We start from the raw sequence: 13,356 nt of genomic DNA on the forward strand, positions 1-13,356 counted from the left end.
GGGGAGAGAAGACTAATAGCCAGAACACACAATTAGCAATATGGAAACATCCATCAATATTTGAACCTCAGCTAGCAACCAGGAAGTATTAAAGTAGTCCACATCTTCATTCAGTGTTGTAGTAACACCAACGTGGGGTCATGGAATCTAACACTTTATTAATCATTCGTTCCCATGTCTGATCCTCTCGATATTTCCCCACAATTGGAGCTGCTCCTTGATACACTTTCTCTCACCTTCAAACCCAAATCTCCAGTCACTGTATGCGGCACTCATCCAAATGACCTTCCGTCCAGTTCTCATCTACCACTTCTTGGTGCTCCCTTTAAGAAAACTGGCATGTCCTCCTTGGTCTCTTCCTTCCTTCCTTCCTTCCTTCCTTCCTTCCTTCCCTCCCTCCCTTCCTTCCTTCTTTCTTTTGCATTTCTTACTTTAAAATATGTAAAAGAAGGAAAGTCTCAGAACTGTCCCAGCAAAAATTAACACTTCTTTAGAACACACAGAACATAGTATAGTTGTGAATCGAAACACATTAATCATTTTTTGGGGGCTCTGTTTCACAGTGATACTACAGTAATAACTCAATATTAGATACATTATTAAGGCATGTGGTGGTCAATATAAAAATGACTAAGTGGGAGAACAACAGGTAAATCTGTGCAGCGAAGCACAGGAAAGTGTCTTTAATGGAGGTTGGATTCTCCCTGGATCTTCAGGGCATGGGGAGATGTGGAGGGGGGAGGTCAGAGGAGGCAACCCCAGTAGAGGGAGGGAGGTGAACGGTGCCCCAGGGGAGGGAAGCTGCAGACGGCACCGCAGCTGGCAGACGGCTGCCCCTTCGTTAGATAGGAACGAAGCAGAGCTGGTATGAAGGCGGCACAGAGGCAAGCCCCCTCTCAACTGGGGTGGTGTCGATGTCCTTTGGTTCAACCAGAGACTTCAGGGTAAAGTTCTGTAAAATGGTGGTGAGGAATAAAAACAGCTCCATGCGGGCCAGGCCCTCACCCATGCAAATTCATTTTCCTGGAAATCGGAAACACAGGGGAAGATGCTCCTTGAATGCCATGTTTCTGAACTACCACAGGACACTCAGTAACTGTACTACGAATGATTAACTTGATGGGTGAGTGGAAGGCAGGATGTCCAAAAGGGCAGTTGGATAGATAGGTGGACAGTGGGACAGAGACACTTGCTATCCACCTAATATCATTCTACAAATACTTATTGTAGAAATATTAAGTATTTGGCACTGTGCCAACTACTTCATTGCATATTCCCACATTATAGTGGTTCTTTGGACTTTTCAAGTTTCTGTCCATCTTTTTTCAGAATCACACCCACATTCCTTGTCCCAGTGGGACAAAGAGGGAAGGACGGGGAAGAGGGGGCTTACATATCTGTTTCCCTTTCTACCTCTGGCACAAAGTCAACTAAAGATTTTTTTCCTCATGAACCTTCAGAGGCATATGTCTAAACCTGTCACTCCCTCCCTTTAAAATTTTGAATGGCTCCTATGCCTGTCCTATGGGTTATGTCCAAATTATTTGACCTGGCCCTTTACATTCTGTTCCCAGTCTGATGATCTGTGATCTTTCCATCCAGTCTTCATCCACACCCTCAACTCTTAGCTCTCGCCAAACCCACCCCTCATCAATCTCCAACACATTAGACAGTTTCAAGCCATTTGCCATGCTGTTTCTTTTGACTCAGATGCCTTTCTCTTTTACTTCCTTTATAACTTAGTTCAAGTGTCATTTCATCTCTATAATCTTTGTGATCCCCTCAGAATTTCTGTAGAAATTTTGCCCTCACTGGATTTCCTCAGCATTATATTCAGGCTTCCTTTGAAACATGGATCAGTTTGCATCATAATTCTTTGTTTATTTACCTATCCACCACTCTAAAATGTGCACTCCTTGAAGGGAGGGTTCAGTTCTTGTCATCTTGGCATCTGCAGTGCCAGATACAAACCCAACATCAAAAGCCACAGAAAAACTTAAGGCAGTTCCATGTCCAGAGACTCAGCACACACTGCAGGAGTGGAGACCCATTACCCTATAGGGGGTCTGGAGGAAGAGTGAGGTACTCTGCAATCGTTGATGGTATCCCGCAATTCTCAGGGGTTTCTTGACCCTACAGTTTCTTGGCATGTAGCTCTGAAATTTTCCCTCTAAAGAAAACATCCTGTTGGTCCATGACTTTTGTAATCATGCCACAATCTTTCTTCTTTTCTTGCTTCCTGCCCCTTGTGACATAGATGAAGTGTCATTTCTTCTATTATAGTGTTGCTTATTCCATTTTGTGTGTCACTGTTGGGCATGTGAGAGACAAAAGCAGGCAACTACTTCTCTCAGGCCCTAATGTGGCCAGTGCTTCCCTCTCTCACAGCATAGTTCGTATTTGATTGTACTGATCTTTCCACTCATCTGCTTCTCTAACTGTGTTGTGCCTATTCTGAGTGCCTATCCTTTCTTATGGGTACTTATGTTCCCAAAGTCATCTAAGGAGTGAGGGGCACCACATAGAAGATACTCAGCAAAGCTGTGGTATTTGTGTGACCTTCTCAGGACAGGTGACGACAGTTCGGATGAGTGTCACCTTCTAGGAGGAACTTTTGGTAGCTCAGTGATGTATCTGGAGGGAGAATTCAATCAACCCATTCTCTAGCTTTCCCATTTTGGAAGAAAGAACTGGGTCAGCTCCCCAAAGTCCAACCCATCTCGCCCAAGAATGCGGATGTACCCTGTGGTGGGCGCGTGCCTGGGCATTGGCAGAAGTGCTCCTGACTGTGCACAAAGAGCAGCTCTCCAAGCCCCAGGCTATGCAGCACCCAACTTCCAACTGATCCCATAAGATATCTTGTCTTCTGGAGTAGAGATGGACATAAATTTCTATTTCCTGTTGAGAAAGGCATGAAGTAAACTTCATGAAGTAAACTTGTCATTCTTATCCAGAAAGTGGCCAGGATCTAACCTCTCTGGTTGGGAAATTCTTTTTTATTGCGCATCACAGAAGTCAGTGATATGATTATATTTGTGCCCTAGAATGGACAGATAGATAAATTGAATAATAAAGAATCCACAGTGCTGGAGGAAATATAGAAAATCACTTAGTCCAATCTTTTTGTTCTATAGGTGAGAAAACCCCGGTCCAAAGAAGGACAGTGACATTTCCAGCAAGGCAGACTGAGTAATAAGCAGGGATGCAGTTAAGGTCAGTGGCAATGATCTTGCCAAAATGGCCTCCTATATTTTGAGATACTGAGCTCTTGAGTACTTGAGTGCCAAAGTTCTGAATTCTCTCTCCTTGTAACCAAGCTGGATCAAGCAGCACCTGCTCTATTTCATCACATCTGGTTTACCACATCTTATATGTGGTTTATGTTTTAAAATAGAAGTCTCTGCTGGTTCTTGAAATGCCAGATATAACTGGAATCTGTTCATAGGGTTTTTGGAATAAAGGTGTGATGTAATTAAAAATGACCCTCCCTGGGATAATAAATACAGTAATAACTGTCAAATGTTAATAATGCAATTCATTTTCTTAATTTAAAAATATGGAAGAGCTTTCTTTGCAGATGAATACAAGCCAAATAAGGGATAGTAAAATTAGAAATAACATCCTTTTAAAGCAATTCAGGTAAGGATCACCAATTCAGGCTAGGATCATCAATTAATGGTACATCTATTGGGTGAATGGTTTGGAAACAGGATAGTCACAATGTCTTAAAATACCAAACCAGAGATTGTTATTAATTACATAAGAAAAACAGCACATCTGATATGGAGAAACCTGACAGACATCTCTTACTAAGGGAGGAACTTAGTATCACCCATAATAGGATAGCCTGATATCGTGTGCCCCACCTCCCTGATGCGATGCTATAGGACAAACACATCACCTATGCAGTTTTCTTGTCGAAAGCACATAACTGGGATCTAATCTCATGAAATATATCACTGAAATCAGATTGAGAAACATTTTACACATCAATTTCCTGGACTCTTCAAAAATGTCAATGTACTGAATGAAACAAACATGCAAAGAAAAAAGGAAAGTAATTTAGTTAGTCACAGAGGAGAAATAAGTTTAATAATAATTCTCAATAAAATCTTGAAAAAGGAAATCTTTTCCTGGGTGTGACTATGGGTGAGAAAAAAGTGGACTGGAAGTCCTGACCATTGACTGGGGCAAGATCCTTTGCTTCTTGGTAATGGCCTCAATTTCTGCTTCCCAGAGATGGCATAGAAATTGTACCCTTAGCAAATGTACAGCCCTTTCTTTAGTATCGAAATAGGATTTTTAGTTATTTCTATTTTTATTATAATTTTAATTTGTGCTTGCATCAATTGGGATAAAGTAGCTTGTTGCCTATCAATGAGAATGTCCGAATAAATACAGAAACCATGTGTTAGAAGGCTTCAGAAAACTGACAAGACAAAAATTTGAGTCAAGGTTGCAGAGATAGAAGGAACTTGGAGAGGTAAGCTGACAGGTGCAGTCAATTTTAGGCTGTGTTCAGTTCCAGTTTTGAAGGAGGCCTAGAGATTTATATCCTTCTGTCATCCTAGTGGAGGTGGGATAAACCCTTTCTGGAAGAAGAGAAATACTATCTGAGCCTCCGCATTTTTTGTATGTAATCTCTATTATTTAACCAAAAATTACAGGGCATTCCAAGACAGAATTTAGAGGTCACAAACAGAAGAGAAAATGGGGTGAGAGGCAATAAAAATAGACCCATTGTAGGGAATATTTCCCACCTAGTTTGAGGCAAGCATTACCTCCATATCAGAAATCTGAAAAGGAAAGTTTGAGAAAGAAAGATTATAGAAAAATTTCTTTTATGAATATAAATACAAAATGTAGCAAATAAAACCCAGGTGTATATGTGTGTGTGTCTGTGTGTGTGTCTGTGTGTGTGTGTCTGTATTTAGTGGGGAAATAAGGGCCAAAATAGAGGACTGTATTTAAGAATCCTCCATTTGACAAAAATTATAAATCCATTAATGACGGAAAACATGCAGACGTAAGAGGGGGATCTTCCTTAATCTGATAAAGAATATAGACAAAAATATATATAAAATATCATTTTCAACGGTGAGATATTAAATCCCGATTCCTTCTTAAAGACCCAAAACAAAGCAAAACAAAACAAAACAAAACAAAACATAAATGCCTATTACTCTCACTTCAAGTCTGCAACTATCCTGGTAATCCTTGTCAGTGCAATAACGCAAAGTCAGGGGAATTGGAAAATAAGAAACAAAATAAATATGAATGCAGCTTGCATTATTGTGTACATAGAAATTCCAAATGAATATGCAGACAACGTATTAGCAATATTAAGTGAAGTTGTCAATGTTACTAGATATACTATTAAATTAACAAAATAAATTCTATTTCCATATACCAGAAAAAATTGGAAAGGTCATTTAAAATAATCACACAATTTATAATAACATCAAAATGTTAATTGCATAGGGAAAAGCCTATAAACAATGTGCAGGCCACTGCACTGAGAACAAAAATTATTGAGAAAATTGAAGAAAGCACAAACAAATTGGGAACATTTACCATATTCAAGAATTGAAAGATTCAACATGTCAAGAAGTCAATTCTTTCCAATTTGTTCTATACATTTAAAGCCATTCAAACAAAATTATTAGAACAGTGGTTTTGGAAATTGACAACTTGATATTAAAGTAAACAGCTAAGAGGGGCTGGAACAATATTAAAGAAGAACAAATTTGGAAGCCGTAGGCTGCCAGCTATCAGAATCTGTGGAAAGCTTTATAATCCCTAACTGGAAATGACACAAAATCCATCATGCTGTCATGTGTATGATTATTGCACATTTTTCATCTCCCCTGAGGGCAGAGCATTGGAATCATACTGTGAACATGAGAACTTCAAATGCACTGAGGTGCAGGGTAGGGGAAACAAATCTTATCTTGGGGATGACATAGTTTCTGAATTTAATGTCACTGATCACTGCATGGGGCAGGTTGGTGGGCAGGAGGTCAATGTATCCCTGGATCTCGTGCACCAAGGCATCCGTGTAGGGCATGCTGCTCCTGTCGTGCATGCAGGGGCTCCGGTGTCTGCCAACCACGCGGTCAATCTCTGCCTGGATTTTAGCTGATAAGACACAAGTAAGAACTGATGGCAAAGGAGAAAAATTCACATGTGCCATAGCAACTCAGGGTTGCATGAAGTGTTGCAAGTGTCCCCAAATTGTTATAAACATAAATTATATGCCCACAGAACACCTAGACATAGAGAAAATTGCTATAATATATGTACATATAACTTTCCTAAAAGCTAGGCATTAAGATAAGTCTACAAATACCTACATATTAGAACACAGGATGACCAATACATGGAAATAATGAAATGTTTCAAAATATAAATAGTATATAAGTGATTCAAGAAATTACTGTCCTTGCAGTCAGAAAAACAGAAGTCCAATATTAATTTTATATTAATATAATACACAGTGTTTTAAAAATTATATTTTACTCCTGGATCTAGATGGACATTTGTGTTTGCTTGTGTGTGTCTGTATGTGTGCAATTTATAATAGTACCTTCTCTATCCTCCCCACCCCAAAAAAACCTCCACTTTCAACCATTCTTGTGATTTCTTTTGAAATGTGTGTTCAAATTTCTAAGTAATCACACTTGCTACCACTATTACTTAATTAATCATTTTTAGATAATATCTAATGACTTTTTGTTCAAAGAAATTAGTGATTTACATCTTTGCCACTACCCCATGCAAACACAGACACACAACCACAAACATCCACACACACATGCAACCCTTTCCCCAATAGATTTAAATCACAATTTTTGGATATATTAATAGTCATTATTTACATAATTAGGACTACATAAATGTTCTCTGGTAAGATAATTATAATTATGCTTCATTTTGTGTACGTATTTGCCCTTAAAAATATATCTTTATTTTAATTCCTAGCTTTCTAGTTGATGATTTAGAATGATTTCTAACTGATCCTGTAGCTGTTTCAAATTCCTGGCAATAATTTCCCAAGTGCTCAGGTCTCAAAATAATCTATCACATCTCTTTTGTTGTTGTCTCTCACCGCTGCTGTATCACACAGTCCATTCTAACTGGTTCTTTCCCAGGCCTGGTGCCCAGCGGCCTCCCTGAAACTCCATTCTCGTACCCAGGTTCTCCTCACTCCTGGAGCCCATGACTTCCTCTGATTTGGTTTCAGACATTTGGATGGAGCAAATACTCCAGAATCTTTATGAGAAAATGAAAAGAAAGGGTACAATTTTTGCAAACTTTCTGTTAATACACAAAATGACAATTGCTCATGAGAATCCTGATGCCGTTTTGATTGCTAATTTTTTATATGATACAAATATGATACTGAGAGATTAGGAAATGAGAGAAGGTCATATGTGCCATGTGGAAAGACAGCTAACTCATCATCTTCTATAGTATGAAAGCAATAGATAAGTACTTATTTTCTTCTCCAAAATTTTTAATGATTTTCTCTTAAACCCAATGTTCTGAATTTCCATGACACTATGTCTTGGACAGATGCTTGTACTTCATTCTCTTTCTGGACACTTGGTGAGAATTTTCTATCTGGATGTCAGAGAATGGAAGTCTTTCCTTTGTTGCTATTCACACCCTGCAGTGGACTTCTGGCTGCTGGATTCCAGAACTCACGATGGGGAAAGCAGCTGAGGATCTCAGAATTCAAGAGGTAGACTCTTTCTTAACTCCTCTTTTTGGCTCTGCCCCTCATTCCTTCCCTGTCTCTGTCCATGTGCCTTAGTGCAGGACCTCTTAGTATACTTTCTCTAGAATAAGCCTCTATCCCTATACGGAGGGAGGGGGGCAGGAATTACATGCTGAAAGGAGTTGTAGAGCAAACTTGGTAGGGAAACCTTCCTATTTTTGGCTTCATTTTCTCTTACTACATTCTTCAACATTTTTTACTTCTAAATACCAGACTGATGGGGATTGCAAGGGTACAAACTGACTTTTCCTTATTGATAAATCTTCCTCATCTGATATTTACCTTGCTTTTCATCGTCTCTGCTTAGTTAGTTGTCACGTCTCCATCTGCTCTCTGTGTTACAGAAATTTATTGTAGGTTTATCAGCTTTTTCCTGTTCTCCTCTCCTTCAACTTTAAAAGTACTAATTCTCATTTATAATTAATTTATAGTTATTTCAGTAGTATCCTGATACAGAAAAAGGCAATGTGTATTGCTAATCTGTTAGGCATCGTTGGAATCTCTTTAAAGGTTAATTTCTAAGACTACACTATTTATAAAAGATAAAAGTATTGATAAAAGATCTCCTTATCATTGTGAGGACTGTATTTTTCAGACAGAGACTTCCAGAATAACAAACTATCCTTAGGCACATCTTCTCCCTAAACAGCAGGACCTTCTTTATGAAGCTAACTTTTTAGAGTACTTGCCAGATTGTGTACATTTTCCCAGGCTGCTTCCCTAAATTTCTGGAATTTCCAGAAATTTCCAGAAATTGTAGCTTAAGTCTTCAATAAGGAAGAATTCCGTCATTCCTGATCCAGCAATGAACACTGTATTTTCAGAATGAGGAGAGATTTCTACAAGCACATTCCTACCATTCAAGTGGCCTTTTCACTAACAACATTAGGCAAATTAGGCCAATGCAAATGTGTCTGCAGGAAATCATCTCCATTGGACCCCAGAGAGTGCACAAGAGCTTCAGAGCTTCTCGTTGTGCCCCCACAGTTCCTCACTCCTTTTATGAAAAGGTGTCTCATTTTTATTCCTTCATCAAAATTGGACAAATTACAGCTGGTGGCTGTGATAATGGATCTTCTCTAACACAGTCAAAATTAAGGACACTACAGTGCTTTGCCAACTTCTACGCCAAAATTCCCCCTACCCAGCATCTGTGGTCCTACCTGCAACCTCTGGGTACTTCAGCAGGAGCAGGAGTCCATATCTCAGGGTGGTGCTCATAGTCTTTGTCCCAGCACCAAATAGATCAGTTACAGTCACTGTCAAGTTTTCCATTGTAAATTCAGACTGTGGATTGTGTTTTTCCTAGGGATGATTTGATGGAATCATTAAATGAATTTGTTTGCCTGCATATTTAATTACAATGAATCCAAAATCACACAGATCATATTAAAGTTGAGGAAACAGAAAAACGGAGACTGCAGTATTTGAGGTATATTGGAGACTGTATGTTAGTTGGTCCAATCTTTATCTCTTACTCCTTTCAAACTAGCTTGCCTAAAAATTCCATTTCCCAGCCTAATTTAGAGTTGTGTTGGTCATGATATATAATTCATGCTGACACGATAAGAGCAGAACCCTGCTGGTGCCACTTTGCTCTTTACTTCTTAGTCCAAACACAGATGGGAACATGGAGGAGGGGCAGATACAACCTTGCTATGTGAGGATATGAGCATGAAGATGAAGGCCTAAGTAGGAAATACGGTAAAGAAAAATGGAAGGTACCTGATTTCATGATGTTTCAAGGTTACTGTGTTGGCCTTGTATGGACCCAAGTGACTCTTGGTAGGGGATAAATATAAACCCACTATTTCTTAAGCTATTCTTAATTGTGTTTTCTCTTATTTGTAGACTAACAATTGATAGAAAAGGGTAAATTAGGGTCATAACATGTAAGATGTTTTTAAGCCTGAATCAATGGTTGGCAATTTTCTTCAGTTAAAGAATTTATGGGCACTCAGTATTGACTGCAGACTCATTATGAAACTAAAGTTGTGCAAAAGATATTATGGTGGTGCAACCTAGAATGGACTATAGGCAGAGACTGAATTCACAAATCCAAGGGGGAGCCAGTGCTTCTGTATTCCACATGCGAGGCACTAGGCAACTTGCTCTCGGAAACATGGGCATGAATGGGTGGGAATAACCAAATGGAAGAGACACAACAAACATGACTACAGAGAGTTTGGGCATTAACTGTCCATGTAAATGAAGGAGAGAATGGGGTTAATGCAGATGCCGAGGCCAAGGGACTCACTGACTAGAGTTCCCATAAATTGAAGTTGGGAGAGTGAAACACACTTGACAAAGACAACTCTGGTTAACCCTTTCCTTCTCATTTTCCCAGACACGGTGCGCTATGATCTTTTCCATCTTCATTTTAAAGCTTGTTATTTTGTATTTTCTAACTTTTTAAATATTTCCATTTCATCTGAATTGAGTGTTCCAGTTCTCCTCAGGTAGCTTATTAGTTTCTCTAGAACAGGACCCCTGTACTTTAGTCATTTAACAATTCAGTTGTAAAATCTTCCATGCACACAATAGGGACATAAGCACTATTTGTCTGTTCTTTTAAACATCCCTGGTATGTACAGAATCAATCAAGGGACCACAACATACACAAGCAAACAACTGAATTTTCTTTGACACTTTACTGTTCCATTTTATTCGGGAAGCAATCAATATAGTCCCAAGGATTGTTAATGTCCAGGGATTCTTGGTGTTCTTTAATTATTTTCAAAGCAAATTTTTAAAAAAAATTCTATGTTTTTAGGTATTTTGTTGTGACTCCTGGGGAGATAATCTATGAGAACAGGGAAAGCATTGCAGAACTAAAAGAGAAAAATATCATTTATTTAAAAAAAAAATTAATGAAGACTTGTATCATAATGCCCAACTCTTGTTGAAACTGTAGCTGTAATGATGAATAAAGAAGCATCTCCATCTTGAATTCTGAGTGTGGATAGATTTGAGGGAGAACATTCTGACCAGAGGATCAAAGATGATAATCATTTCCTATACACATACGTCACATTTATAAAATAAAAGCATCTTTATGGCAATTTTCTCATTTTTACAACAATTCTTTCCTACAAGTTTGGAGTAAAGGATGGCATGGATTACTATGATCCACATTTTGCAGATAAGGACAAAGGGTAAGGGAATTTGGACAGCCTGGTGTAGAGCATAAAGCTTGTACCTTCTGTTTCTTTCTATTGAGCAGCCTCAGAAATAGAATTGGTATTGTAAAACATGGAGGCACTTGAGGGTACCATAAAACCCAGCTTTGCATTTTATAGATTTGGTGGCTGTGCACCAGAGCAGGTAAGTGACTACTCTAAGATCACACAACTATCATTTAGGTGGAGTCCAGGATAGACCAGCTCAGCCCAACTCAGACACCATAAAACCCAATCATATTGTCATCTAACCCAGTGACCTTTTCTGGTAGGGTCCAGCTGAAGCAGCAAACACCCCTACACCTTAGTCAGTGTTTCCTGGCAGCACCGTGGTCCCAAACATTCTCCCTCCTTGATATCCTAAATTAGGCTATTTCTGCTAAGTGATGTGATGAAGAGGTCTCCAAGTGTCGTTGAGAGGACAAGCTTTGTGGGCAATGGAAGCCTATCAGCAAAGGTCCTGGGTCTCCACTGAGTGCTATGGGCATGCTTTTGGGAAGTCACCAAGTACTTTATGGAAACTGGACTTTGAGTTTTAATTGAAAAATCACTGAACAGGGAACCAATGGTCTTGAATTTCAGCTCAATATTCTGGGCATGTTGTTTCTTGTATTGTAAAGAGCTTGCAAATCTTTCCCCGATGTTTGCTCTATGATGCCAAGTTCTGGGCAGGACTGTGGTGTTCAAACATTCATTTTACTGTTTGATCCATATAGATTTTAGAACTTGTCAGAGAAAAGAGAATAAACGGTTTCTCATGAAAAGGGATCTTGGTCTCACCTGGACCCATGGGGTGCTCAGAATCCTGGTGTTTTCATTGAGTTGTGCCATCATGGTAAGAAAATCCTGATCTGTGTATTCAAAGTGAGTGTGGAAAACAACAGAGCAGATCACATTGCAGGGAGCACAGCCCAGGATAAATGTGGGATCACAGGGAGACCCTAAAGAATTGAAAACATTTTTAAAACACCATTAAAATGTACATATAAACTCTTTGTCTTTGAGATACAGGAAATGATAATTTTAGAATCACTAAAATTAAAAGGTAATTTCAGAAGCACTAAAGCCGTGTCTATCTAGAAATTCTCTTATCAGTCAAAAAATTAGCATGCATAGAATCAACACCTCACTTTACCCCTCAACCTGAGTTGACCATTCCCTTTTAATTTTGACATGGTTTTCCAAATATCCCATTACCTCCACTGCATTTATTTATACCTTTCTAACCCAGCATGCCTAATATTTTGAAGGAAGAAAGAAAAAAAAGTAGAGGCCACTTTTCAAGATATCTAATAATTCAAATTATCAATGCAGAATCAATTCTGTCTTCAAAGCCTGTTGACAATTGAGGATTGATATAGGAAGGATGAGAATAGTTAGGAAGCTCACATTTTCGAAAACAAAATAAGTAGTTGATGGAACCGTATGTCAAACCACTGAGGGGAGATCTGAAGAGAGAGATTATGGGTAAATTCACTACTTGAAGTAATAAATGTGAAAAAATAAAAGCAATCGATATGTATAAGAAGAAAAATTACAAAAATGTATAAAACTTATGAGAAAACATGTTGCTTGCTGAAAATAAAAGGAAATCAAGTTTTTTTTCTTTCAAACTTGAAGAGCAATATTGAAAAAAAGATAATCGTGAACTAGTTGCATCCATTATTACCTATCAAAACCTCAAATTTAACTTATAGGGGCAAATCTTCCCTCTGTGTTGATATCTAGGACTTTGCTCTGTATTAGCCATCAACAGATCACAGTGTGTCATAATAAATTTTAAAAGTTGCCCACCATTTAGGTCAATTCAATCGTTTTAGAAATGGAAAAATTAAAGCAGAGGAAAATTTTCTTTTTCTGATGAAGATTTGTCAATGAAACAATTGTTATCAGTGATCAATAAGCTTTAGATGCAAAAAGCCCACAAATTCACAACTATAAAAATAACTAAGGTCAACTCGAATCAAGTGTTGTGAAGAAATGACAAGACACTGAATAGTAGGAACCCTTTTGTGATTTTCCGCTTCAATGCCAGGACCCTTTGCAAGTGCAATTGGACACCCTCCAGGGGAATAAGCTTTCTGAAAAGGTTTCCTCTAGCAAGGGAGGTGAAAGGTAATTTCGGAAGCCTCTGGGATTTCTTTGTGTGTGTGTTTGCGTGTGTGTGCATGTGTATGTGTGTGTGTGTGTGTGTGTGTGTGTGTGTGTGTGTGTGTGATTCATGGCTAAAATCTGATTTTCAGTCTTCCACTTCATTTCAAAGAGGGTGATTTAGAATCCAAGGCAAAAGTCAGAGTATTGAGGCAAGGATTTCCTAGGTTAGAAGAGCTGGCAGTGGGGGTACATAATTACCACGAAGGTTCTAACACAAAATCCAACAAAGAGGAGGGAAAAGAT

Source organism: Choloepus didactylus, chromosome 15 (assembly GCF_015220235.1).
Source record: "Choloepus didactylus isolate mChoDid1 chromosome 15, mChoDid1.pri, whole genome shotgun sequence".
Taxonomy (NCBI): Eukaryota; Metazoa; Chordata; class Mammalia; order Pilosa; family Megalonychidae; genus Choloepus; species Choloepus didactylus.